The sequence below is a fragment of the Carassius carassius genome, chromosome 25, assembly GCF_963082965.1.
Source record: "Carassius carassius chromosome 25, fCarCar2.1, whole genome shotgun sequence".
Classification (NCBI taxonomy): Eukaryota; Metazoa; Chordata; class Actinopteri; order Cypriniformes; family Cyprinidae; genus Carassius; species Carassius carassius.
Window position 1 is genome coordinate 1359026 of NC_081779.1, and position 12758 is coordinate 1371783.

The following is a 12758-nucleotide window of genomic DNA, read 5'->3' on the forward strand; positions in this document are numbered from 1 at the left end:
ATGATGAACTGCCTTTAACTCTCATTTTTGCATTATTGACAGTTTTCCTAATGAATGTTGTTCAGTTACTTCGACGCAGTGTATTTTGTTTAAAGCGCTATATAAATAAAGGTGACATTGACATTGACACAGGAACTGGAGAAACTATAATGATCTTCACTGAACACCTGAGATCCACTGGTTACTTGTGATGTGTCTATGGCAAGCCGAATTAACTTTTATTCATTCGCAGGTTATGTATTCTTGATATCAACAATTAAATTTTCACTAGTAACAATGTTAATTCTTGATATCAGGAATTGTATTTTCACTAGTTAAATGTCACCATAGGCTGCCATTCAAATTTAATTGTTGATATCAAGAATTGCTTTCTTACTAGTTTAAATTCCAATTTCACATATCAGAAATACAATTCTTACTAGTAGTGTTGTCAAAAGACTCGGTACTTCGGTACCAAGTCGGTACTAAAAAAATGAAAATGTCACGGTACCAGGTTTCTGTAAGTACCGGTAGTACCGAGGTCCCGTTCAAACCCGGTTCTTGACGCATACAGCGCTATGATTTTTCCGCGAAGCAGAAAACGCGGACGGAATCTCAAAATCCAGTCATGAAAATGAATCTTACATTTTAATATGGACAGTCACTGAATTTGTCAAAGTTAGCATAAATTAATCAAATCAAATCTCCATATGGACCAGTATCTGTAAATGTAAGCCGCAAAAGTTGGTTGAAATCTGCATCCTGCATGTTCTGCGCGTGTCTGTGTGAATGAATGAATGGTTTGTTTACTACAGACTGAAGCGAATGACGCTTGCAATAATGAGGACATACAACATCACCAGAACTGTTCTGAGTCACTTCACAAGCATTTTACCGTTTCATTTGAGTAAAACCAGTGTCAATTTAAAGGTATTCACGGAAAACCGTCAAAACAGCCTCTACATTGCGAGTAAATCACTCGCATATGTGAATAAATTTTTCTCAGGGCGAGTAAATTATGTCTATTGTTAGCCATTGGTTAATAAATTCTTAGATTTTACTCGCCAGTGTGTGTGTTCGAGGCTATTATACGATTGGCGCAGATATATTTTCACTCGCTGAACACTGACTGAGCGCTTCAGAGTTCTCTCTCCAAAAAGCGATCTGTACTTTTCAATTCATCTCAATGGACGCACAGTACTACACCTGTATTTGCCTCTTTAACTGTCTATGGTATTTGCCGAACTGTAAACTCTGTCTGTGTGAAGGAGCACGACTCGCCGTCGCTTTGCTGATAGCTCTGTTTCTCACACATGCAAAGAGAGAGAGCGAGAGTCTTACCACGCTGAATCGACATGCTACATGTAAACGATATTCTTTGTTGTCTTCTCCTGTCAAAATGATTTAGTTCATTTAGAATTATTCATATTTTCGAACAAGCAGAAGATATGCCGGTTTCTCCGGTAGTGGGCGGAGCTAATGCGCAAATGTCAATTTGGCCAAACTGGCGCTCATCTTTTACCGTCCCTGTTTTGATTTCAGCAAATCAGTTCGACCGAACGCAGACAACGTGATTAATATTCATGAACCAAGCAGCTCATCAATCCATAGTGCATTGTACATTGTTAGTATGGTAGTAGAATTAGTAGTATTATTATCTTTTAATAATAATTATTATGATCTATTACTTTTTTTTTTTTACAGAAACCCTCAATGAACAAAAACATCTTAAGCATCACCACCAGTCTTAAGATAAATGACAAATATGCATTCATTACAAATTAATTTTTACATAAAGGCATTGTGCTAGAAATATTACTATTACTTTGTAAAATGTATGTGATACTGCTACTACTGTTAATTAAAAATTAATCACACAACATTTCTTCCATGTTTTAATTTTAATAGCAAATCCCCTTTATTTACCAAAAAATAAAATGTGTTTAAATGTCATAAATTAAAAGACAAATTAAATTTGGGTGAAACTTGTTTACTGTTTTTCATAATTATATTACTTGTAGAAGAACTTTAAACACAATTGTAAATAAGTATAAAGAATGGCATTGGTTTTATTTATTTTTTTAATTAGCATATTTTTGTGTTTTGCTTTGGTACCGAAATTGGTACCGAGAACCGTGGATTTTCACTGGTATCGGTACCGAATACTGAAATTTTGGTACCGTGACAACACTACTTACTAGTAAAGACCTTTATTTTTGATATCAGTAATCACACGGCTACTAGTACCGACGTCAATTCTTGATATCAACAATTTAATTGTCACTAGTGACAATGTTCATTTCTGATATCATGAATGTAGTTGTTACTAGTAAGAAAGCCATTTTAGATATCAGAAATTACCCTCCCAATTGTTGATATTAGAAATACATTTTCAGATATCAGAAATGAACATTGTCACTAGTAACAATTACATTTTTGATATCAAGAATTAACATTTCAACTAGTACCAACTAAATTGTTGATATCAAAAATTATATTTCTACTAGTAAGAAATACAAAGCTGATATGTGAATTTAGAATTGTAACTTGTAACAAATGCATTTTGATATCTGTAATAGTTTTGGCACCGTTTTAACATTTAAACATATGAATTGTTGATATCAACAATTACATTTCCACTAGTAACAACAGGTATTCTTGATATCAACAATGACATCATCACTCGCAGAAATAAGTTTATCATATCAACAATGAAATTACAACTAGTAATAAACATAATTCTTGATATCAGTAACTTAATTCTAACATGTTAAAATTACATTTTCACTAGTAAAAATTGTAATTTAAGATATCATTAATTCCTTTTTGGATATGTGCATAATTTAATAAGGAGTGCAACCCTTTATGAATGTTTATTGTTGATAGACGACAAGGTAAAGAGTCCAACAGAGAATGGGCACATTCAATTGCCCTCTCCTGAAAATAAAAGCTCCTGTAGGCTATTTTTTATAATTATTTTGTTTTTATTTTGGCACAGTTTATTTAACTCCGCCTACCAACGTCTGGTAGTGTTAAACAATAATATAAAAAGACCTTAATTTTCTGTTGTAATCTGTGGCGCAGATGGTAGAGGACAAAGCAGTAGTTTTTTTGACGCGAAGGACCCGGGTTCGATTCCGCCTTCTGTCGAGCTCTTTCTTCACCCTTTTCACATCCAGTAGTACATCGGAAAGGCATATATTTTCTATAAAACTCAACGAAATGATCGAAATGTTAAAAATAACATGGATATTGTATAAGGTTAGGGCACATTTAGGGGCGGCATTCATTTAATATTTTTTAAATAAAATTACAATTTACACTCAATATGTTATTATTGTAGCCTATACTGCTTTATAATGTAGCCTAATACAATAATGAGGTGCACATATTGGTCACTACTTGCACTAAGTAGCACAAACAGCATCAAACTACTATTACTGTAAGAAAATACTCATATTATTAAATAGTGTAAATACAATCTGTTGCTAATAAAATATGCAATTTTCACTTAGTGTAAATATAATTCATTGTATTCAAATAGCCCCTGGCAAAATCAAATTCTAAACTACCGGTATCAGCCAATTTCAAATGGAAGCAAGTAGGGGTAACTGCAGCCTGGAGCAATGGGCGTGGCAAAAGGTGGGCGTGTCGAAAGGTTTCCATTGGTGGAAAGAAAGGTAGGGGGCGTGGCAAAAGGTTTAGCTGACAGAAAACGGTCTGTTCCGCCTAAAGGCGAGCCATACTCTTAATCGCTACTGGCCTATAGATTAATAGAAAGCGATAAACTAAACACATAATCCTATAAAACCAATTGAAATTCATCCAATGTAAAAACAGTTAATGATGTAAAGAATATTATTTTAAATTACTTTCGAAAGTACCTTCAAAACGGCTTACTGACGTAATCACCACCACACGTTTAGGTCTTAGTTTATCAATAATCAAAAACAGATTACAATTATTTTTGAGAATACAAACATCTCTTAACACGGTTAGTCGCACTTGCTGTTCTTAAGTTAAAGTAATTTAAAGTCAGCTGTATTTGTTAACATTAGTGAACTAACAAGAACAAGCAACGTACAGCTGTATTTTTATTAACTAACAAAGTTTAATAAATACAGTATCAAATGTATTGCTCATAGTTAATGTTAGTTAATACATCAGTCAACAAATGAAAGAGAAAAATTGGTAAAAATTAAAAAACTAATAAATTTAAAAATTAGTCAGAAGAGTTAAGTAACCTTGTTTTAAGTGACATTAACCAATTAAGCAAACAGACACAGCTTTATCCACTAAAACATTTATTTAGCTTTCAGTTTCAGTCACCAATTCAAGTAAAAGGATGGATAGATAGATAGATAGATAGATAGATAGATGGATAGATAGATGGATAGATAGATAGATAAACCACTCATTCATTAATTCATTCATTCATTCTGTAGTAGCAGTCCATAGAACAGAATCCAGCAAACTCTTTGTCTGAATAGAAAGCTGTGAAGATTGGTTCTTTCCAAGACCACAGTATCTACAGCATCACACATCTGCTGAGCTCCAGCTCCACTCTGTATGTCTTCCTCACATCTGGACTGACAGACTTCCAGTCAACCATACCTACACAAGAGAGAAACAAATGTTGATAGATTCAAACAAGAAGTTACCAATAACTAGAATAAACTATCCAATAAAAAAAGAAGCGCATGAGTCTGAGAGTGCAAGCCTGCACCCTTCTCCTTATAATAATAACTGTACTGCTGACAATATGCCTCTGAAGGAAAGTCAGTGTCTTTCTCAGGTGTGGTGGATATGCAATGTTGAAAGCAGAATACACACAGAAGGCTGTTATGAAGCTTCATCAAGGCTGGTGCACGGACACACATCTATTCCATCTTCTGTCACCACACTGAGCGCTCGAACTATGACTGACATTTTACAGTCAGTATCCATCAGGTGTAGCCGGGTCCCCCTTTCATAAAATAAATAAATAAAAAGAATAACAACAACAACAATAATAATAATAATAATGAGAACAAAAGAAAACTCTTTTCAGATTCATCAGATTCTGTTGCATCCTCTTTGGCTCAGACAGTGTAGCTACATACAGTACACTGCAGAAACAATCAGAAGCTAATGTATAAGGTTCACAATACGATGCATTTCATGTTCTTGTATACACTGATAAATCTTACATTGTTTTCTAAAACTATTGCTTTAAATTTTTAACAGATGGGCTAAAAGGGTACAGAAGAATAAAACATTACCTGAAAAGATTTGAAACAAGATATTTTACAGTTGATGAGTTTTTTTTCTTTAATATACTCACTCCAGCAGGTGTCCTGAAGTATGTGTATTTTTTGAGTACATCCTCCACAGACATTCCTTCTGTGCTTTCTCAGCGTCTCGAGGAGCATGTTCCTGTCGTGTGGTCTTTGACAGTCGAAGTGTCTGGATGTGTTTTCTGATACTCACTTTATAACACATTCACATGTGCCTCAACAGACACTGAATCCTCCCCAACACAAGCTTCCTTCATCAGAACAACAGAAACAGATCATGCTTAGACCATGACAGATATGAAAAACATTTAAATACTTACTGAACAAGGTGCTTTAGATATAAAAAATAATAAAAACATTGACCTGCATAAACATTAAGATGATGGTCAGGCAGTGAAGAAGTGGAGTACATACAAAAAGGATTTAAATATCTGTAATACAGTATCTTCCTTACATTAACCTGCACTAAGTGAAAATGTAAAATTGATTAACAGTGCAAAAATAAGTTATGCATATGGCAGTGTGCTTCCATATTCTACAATAACCTGCAAGTGGAGCACGTTCTGCTTTACATTTCAGGTTTAGGGATGTGTCAGATGTGCTCAAAACACAAACTTGACTGATTGTCATTTTCCAGCAAATAAAGATTACAACATCTTGTTACTACAATATTGTGTGTGATTATGTTGATAGAGATAAATCAATGGTTTAAAAACAATGTTACTTACAGTCATTTCTTTCTATATTTCTCTGGAAAGGGTTCTTCACATCAGTGTGTTGGCAGCTTGAATATACTCTGCATTAGTTGGACACCTGGCAGAAAGGTAGAAACAAACTCTAAATTAGAGTTTTTTTTATTTTGTCTAATCGTATTCAGATTGTGAATTGATCATAGTACAGTTGTAATAGCAGAGGTGGTAATAATTATTATACTTACAGGATGTATTCTGTACTCTATTGTACAAAAAGGACGCAGATATAAACTATCATCTCTGAAGGATTCGCCGTCGATGCGGTCATCGTTTTGTCTCACTGTAGGGGAGACCGGGGATGGTTGTAACAATTTTGACCTTTCTGTCTATAGCTTGTAGTACTTTGAAGTCAGTGTGTTCAAAATGTGATCCAAACTAGTTACAAGTGTCTGCTATTAAATGACATAGCTATTATCTTTGCAACACAAACAGAAAATGCATGGTTTAGTTTCAAACACGAGGAGTGAAATGTTACAATTCACCCCATAGTCTGGGTTAGTTGTAACATACCCTGGGGTGAGATGTAACATTATGATATCCACCGGGGTGATATGTAACATAATGAAATAAGGATTTTGACAAAAAAAATATTTTGAAAGGTTTTTATTCAACACTGACTTTTCAATATAACTAGTCATAGTAATTACCATTATAAATTGAACTTGAACTCAAAAATTGTTTGTTTGTAAGTGTTAGTATTGGCCATAATAAAATTGAACACTTGAACATTGTGTGTGTGTGTGTGTGTGTGTGTGTGTCTGTTAAAGTAATTGACCATAGGAACTAAATTAAAGAACTAAATTAAAGAATTAAACGTTTGTGTGTTACTCTCAGTCATAGTAATTGACCATAATTAAACTTGAACACTTGAACATTGTGTATGTGTAAGCACGTTTGTTACTGTTTGAGTATTGTTGTAGTTGGGTTTCTTTTCATGTAAGCTGAAAACCAGTCTGCTCCAGCCTTTAAAGATTCATCCCATGTCTTTGGATATTTGCACTTATATTTCACAGCAAGCTGATACGCAAGTTCTCTCACCTGTAATTTTAATCACATACAAATTTCAGTATTTTCAATATTTCCCCCATCTATCCATCTCTATATTTTAAACACTGCCACCATTCTAAATTGATGATTTTCTCTGAACTCCTATTATATCCCTATTTCTACTCTTTATTCTACTTACCTCACGTGGACACAGTCCATAAAATGCATCAGCTGCCTCCAACAGATACTCAGTAAGTTGTTTTTCTTGTTCCTCAGTGAAGACCCTCTTTCCACTGTGGTAGCCTACTCTCGGAAGTTCACCTGATCCCTTCTCTTCTAACATCCTCCTCTTTTTACAGAATCTGTACAAGGTTACATGGCAAATACCATACAACTTTGCCACAGATCTTATAGACTTTCCCTTTGTCTCATCTGATGCTTTCCTCAAAATTGTGAGAGAAACCCCTCTGTCTGTCTTTCTCTTCCAAGACCTAGGCATACTGAAATTCAAATAAAACATATATAAATTTAACTAAATTTTCTTGGGGTAGGTTATAACGTTTCATTGTTGTTACAACTAACCCAGAGTCTTGTTGTTACAACTAACCCAGAGTCTTGTTGTTACAACTAACCCAGAGTCATGTAGCCATGAACTAGCTCACCTTACAGCTAACAGGCAAAACATTAGCACTAACAACTTGCATGGAAAATATCTACACAGACAGACAATAAACATAATAAAAGTTTGAGGAGTTTAACTACAAAGCAGAAATTCCCATAACAAAAACAAAAAAAGTAAAAAAAGTTACTTTCATACCTCAAAATTGTTTTTTCCACTCTAACATGTGCTGTGTCTCCAACAGGGCTCTACTTTTTCACATGTGGAATAAGAACTAAACTGAGCATGTGCGAAGTGAATCAGGTGATTTGTAACTAGTTCCTGATTGGACATATTGGAGTTGTTACAACTGACCCGTGTTACAACCATCCCCGGTCTCCCCTACATATGTCTGTCAACAACAATAAACTAATTACTAAAGCTGCAAGATATAACGCAAATGAAAAATTATGATCGTATTGTAACAAACTTATCTTAATATACATATTTGTGGTATATAAAGTATAGATAAACGTATAAACAATAAATAATTACCTCACGTCTTATCGCCGCCACCTTGTCTAAGGAAATTACGTAAATGTATATTTACTACTGATTGGCCAGCACAGTAAAACTCCTTTCACCAATGAGAAACCTTTTGACACGCACCTTCCTTTTGGCACACCTTGCCCCGTCCCCTACCTTTCGGCGCGCCCATTGCTCCAGGCTACAGCCATTAACTGAAACCACAACTGCTTTTAATTAAAAAAAGTTCAGAATTGCTGTTCAAAAGGCTTCTTCCTGTGACCAATGAACATACGCCACGTCACCATCATGTGTGTCACGTGCCATGAGGAAGTGGAGCAGGTGCGCTGAGCAGACGTGCAGAACGAGAACTCCTTCCATGAGCAGTGCGCTTTCATCTCATATTTGTCTGCAATATCTCAAACTTACTAATGCAATATAGTTGTGCGTGCATATAAAGTAATCGTATTTTATTGTTCTTTATATAAATCTGCTGATTGTTTGATCCTGCGAGTGAGATTTCTCTAGCGCTATCCAATGATTTCTGTTGATGATTCATCCAACACAGAAGAACTAAAAATTAAATAAACCCTAAATGGTTAACTAGTAACAATATCCAGCAAATATTGTACAATTTTCTAAAACATTCTGAAAATCAATATTCAAACACCATGAAGTGAAATACATTAGAAATAATAGTTCATCCACACTGAAGATACTGTCACCATTTGCTCACCCTCAAACCTGTGAGATTCTTTCTTCTTTTGAACACAAAAGAAGATATTGATGTCTCTGTGTGGTTAATGTCTACTACTACTATGGCTACAAAGGTGATTCTCATGTGTACAGTTCATTCATATGAATGTTGCACTACTGGTTAATCATAGGTTAGTCATATAGTCTATAACACAACCCAGAATCTGCTCATTTTAGTTTATAGTCATGGAGCTGATGCTTGGATTGATTTCACAGACTATTACACCATCACACTTCATAAGATGAACCGTTCTGAACTCTGCAGAACGTGAGAATAATCAGCTGGCATTCAAACACAATCTCATGCTTTCATGAGCAATAGATCACCAACAACCTTAAAGTTTAATATTATCATTACAATTTCTGATGCTAAATATTGGAGAAATGCCACAAACAGTTCACAGATGTTGAATCCACTTGAATGTGTGGTGAAACGTCTTGAAAATAAAAGCTGAGTAAAATAAAAGCTGAGTAAAAAAAACACTAGAATATGATAACATTGATTACAGAGAATAAACAGAAACACCACATGCATTTTTCACATGTATTGATTCTTTGAATTTAATTAATCTGTTTTTGCAGAAATCCTGCCAGCAGGGAACCCTGTTAGATCTGAGTCGGGAAAAAAGAGAGGAAACATCAGACTCAGATGTGAACATGAGGACAATAATATTGTTCAGATTGATTTAATCACTCGGTCAGAAATCATAGAAGTGTGTGAGACTGAAGAATGTAGAGGACGAGTGTTTAAAGAAGGAAACTGTGACGTCGTCATCAAGAATCTGATCTTCAGTGACGCTGGGAAATACACTTTGAGAATCTATTACAATAATGATCAGACAGAGCTGAAGCCAAATAATGATCAGATAGTGCCGAAGGAACCAAAGCAGTGGACGTACCATCTTCATATTCATGGTGAAGACTAAACTGATCAAACATCAGCATCTGCTTCTTTAAATGATTACATTTGGTCACCAATCATAAATCTGTGTTTATGGTCTTGATTGATTGACAGCATTATAATAATGATTAATATCTTTCTGTTTCTCCTCAGATGAGATTTCTGTGAAAACAGGCGAGGAGCTAAAGATGTCTGTTCTGGTGTCTGATGCTGATAAAGTGAAGACAAACTCTAGTGGAGAGTGGAAGGAGGTTTGGACGAGAGATCACGGGGTTCAGAGCGACCGAATGAGTGATACTGATATAAACCTGATCATTAAATCATTTCTGGACAGTGATGCAGGAACATACAGAGTTCTGGACACTGAAGGAGAAATCTTGATCACAGTCACAATCACAGGTGAGAGAAACTCAGATATGAGGAAATATTATTTATAAAGCATTTGGACAGCTGAGGTTTATTCATCATGATCTGAACATTAACAGAAATATTGATATTAAACTGTGTGACTTGCTTTTCAGCATCTGGTACAGAATCACCGGAAAAACACAGATATAGACCAAACGAATGACACTGGACAACACAGTAAGTTACACAGACATTGAGAGCTTTACAAAATCATCAAGCAAGTTTAATAATGAAAAATGAGTTTTTTTTTTAAATATATGCTCTCTTCCCATCTTCCTCTCTTCCATCTGTAGAGAACTGGATTGTGTCAGTTGTCGTGTGTGTCGTGTGTTTGCTGATTCTGGCTGTGATTGTGATTCCTGTCATCATATGGAGACGTCAGCACAGAGATCACACACAGCTTCCAGCAGAAGAGACACAGGAACTGGAGAAACTATAATGATCTTCACTGAACACCTGAGATCCACTGGTTACTTGTGATGTGTCTTCAGTGCCAAGACGACTCTGTCACATATAACAGCTACTGGGGAGATATCCCAGATAGCAAATGACATGTGGCCCAGTTCTGGCCCACATCTCCCATATTCTTCTGGCCCACATACACACCAGAGGACATGGTACAAAAATGTAAAAAAATCGAATAACATTGCAGCTTCATAACAGGTCCGTGTAGGACAAATAAATGTGTGTATGTATTTATATTACGTGTCCTGAAATATTGTGGGCGTCCAGTACTCAAAATAGTTTTAGAACCACTGACTGGTAAAGTAAGGTGATCTGCCAGGACGTGTCTTCAGAAAATGGTCACCTGGTATAGGCCATATCTGGCCCACACACAACAAGCCAGAACTCAACCTAAAACCGGTTTGTCACACATGGGCCGGATCTGGCCCACACACAACAAGCCAGAACTCAACTTAAAACAGGTTTGTCACACATGGGCCGGATCTGGCCTACACACAACAAGCCAGAACTCAACCTAAAACCGGTTTGTCACACATGGGCCATATCTGGCCCACATACAACAAGCCAGAACTCAACCTAAAACAGGTTTGTCACGCATGGGCCGGATCTGGCCCACATACAACAAGCCAGAACTCAACCTAAAACCGGTTTGTCACACATGGGCCGGATCTGGCCCACATACAACAAGCCAGAACTCAACCTAAAACAGGTTTGTCACACATGGGCCGGATCTGGCCTACATACAACAAGCCAGAACTCAACCTAAAACCGGTTTGTCACACATGGGCCGGATCTGGCCCACATACAACAAGCCAGAACTCAACCTAAAACTGGTTTGTCACACATGGGCCGGATCTGGCCCACACACAACAAGCTGGAACTCAACCTAAAACCGGTTTGTCACACATGGGCCGGATCTGGCCCACATACAACAAGCTGGAACTCAACCTAAAACCGGTTTGTCACACATGGGCCGGATCTGGCCCACATACAACAAGCCAGAACTCAACCTAAAACTGGTTTGTCACACATGGGCCGGATCTGGCCCACACACAACAAGCTGGAACTCAACCTAAAACCGGTTTGTCACACATGGGCCGGATCTGGCCCACATACAACAAGCCAGAACTCAACCTAAAACCGGTTTGTCACACATGGGCCATATCTGGCCCACACACAACAAGCCAGAACTCAACCTAAAACAGGTTTGTCACACATGGGCCGGATCTGGCCTACACACAACAAGCCAGAACTCAACCTAAAACCGGTTTGTCACACATGGGCCATATCTGGCCCACATACAACAAGCCAGAACTCAACCTAAAACAGGTTTGTCACGCATGGGCCGGATCTGGCCCACATACAACAAGCCAGAACTCAACCTAAAACCGGTTTGTCACACATGGGCCGGATCTGGCCCACATACAACAAGCCAGAACTCAACCTAAAACAGGTTTGTCACACATGGGCCGGATCTGGCCTACATACAACAAGCCAGAACTCAACCTAAAACTGGTTTGTCACACATGGGCCGGATCTGGCCCACACACAACAAGCTGGAACTGACACTAAAACCAGCTTGATGTGTGTGGGCCAAATCTGGCCCAAATGACCTCTGCCACTGCCAGAACTCAGCCATATGTGCCATATTTGGCCCAGATAAGGCCCGGAAGTGTATGCTATCAGGGATGTAGCCTAATGTTCTGTTAATAACCAGCAGAGGACAATAAACACATTGAGACTCAACCAAACTCTCTGAAAGCTTTCAGCTGTGTGTGAATTATACTTTCACTTTCGTTTTTATTTCAATCTCTAAACGTTTTGTGGTTTATGAAATTTAGACAGACAGAATATAAAGCTCATGCAGAACATTTACAATGTAAGTTTTTATCCTTTTGCATATAAAGCTTGGGTGTTTTTGTGTTATTATACCAATAGTTGTGTTATTTGGGGAAAAGAGTTGCCTGCTAATCTGCTAATAATGCTAAGGATATGTATGTTTATCATTATGATGATGATTTTTATTAGTGGATTATTAATGTAATTCTTCACTGTTTACTGATTGTAATCAAATGATTTGTTGCTAGCAGGTTACTGAATTGGAGATTTGT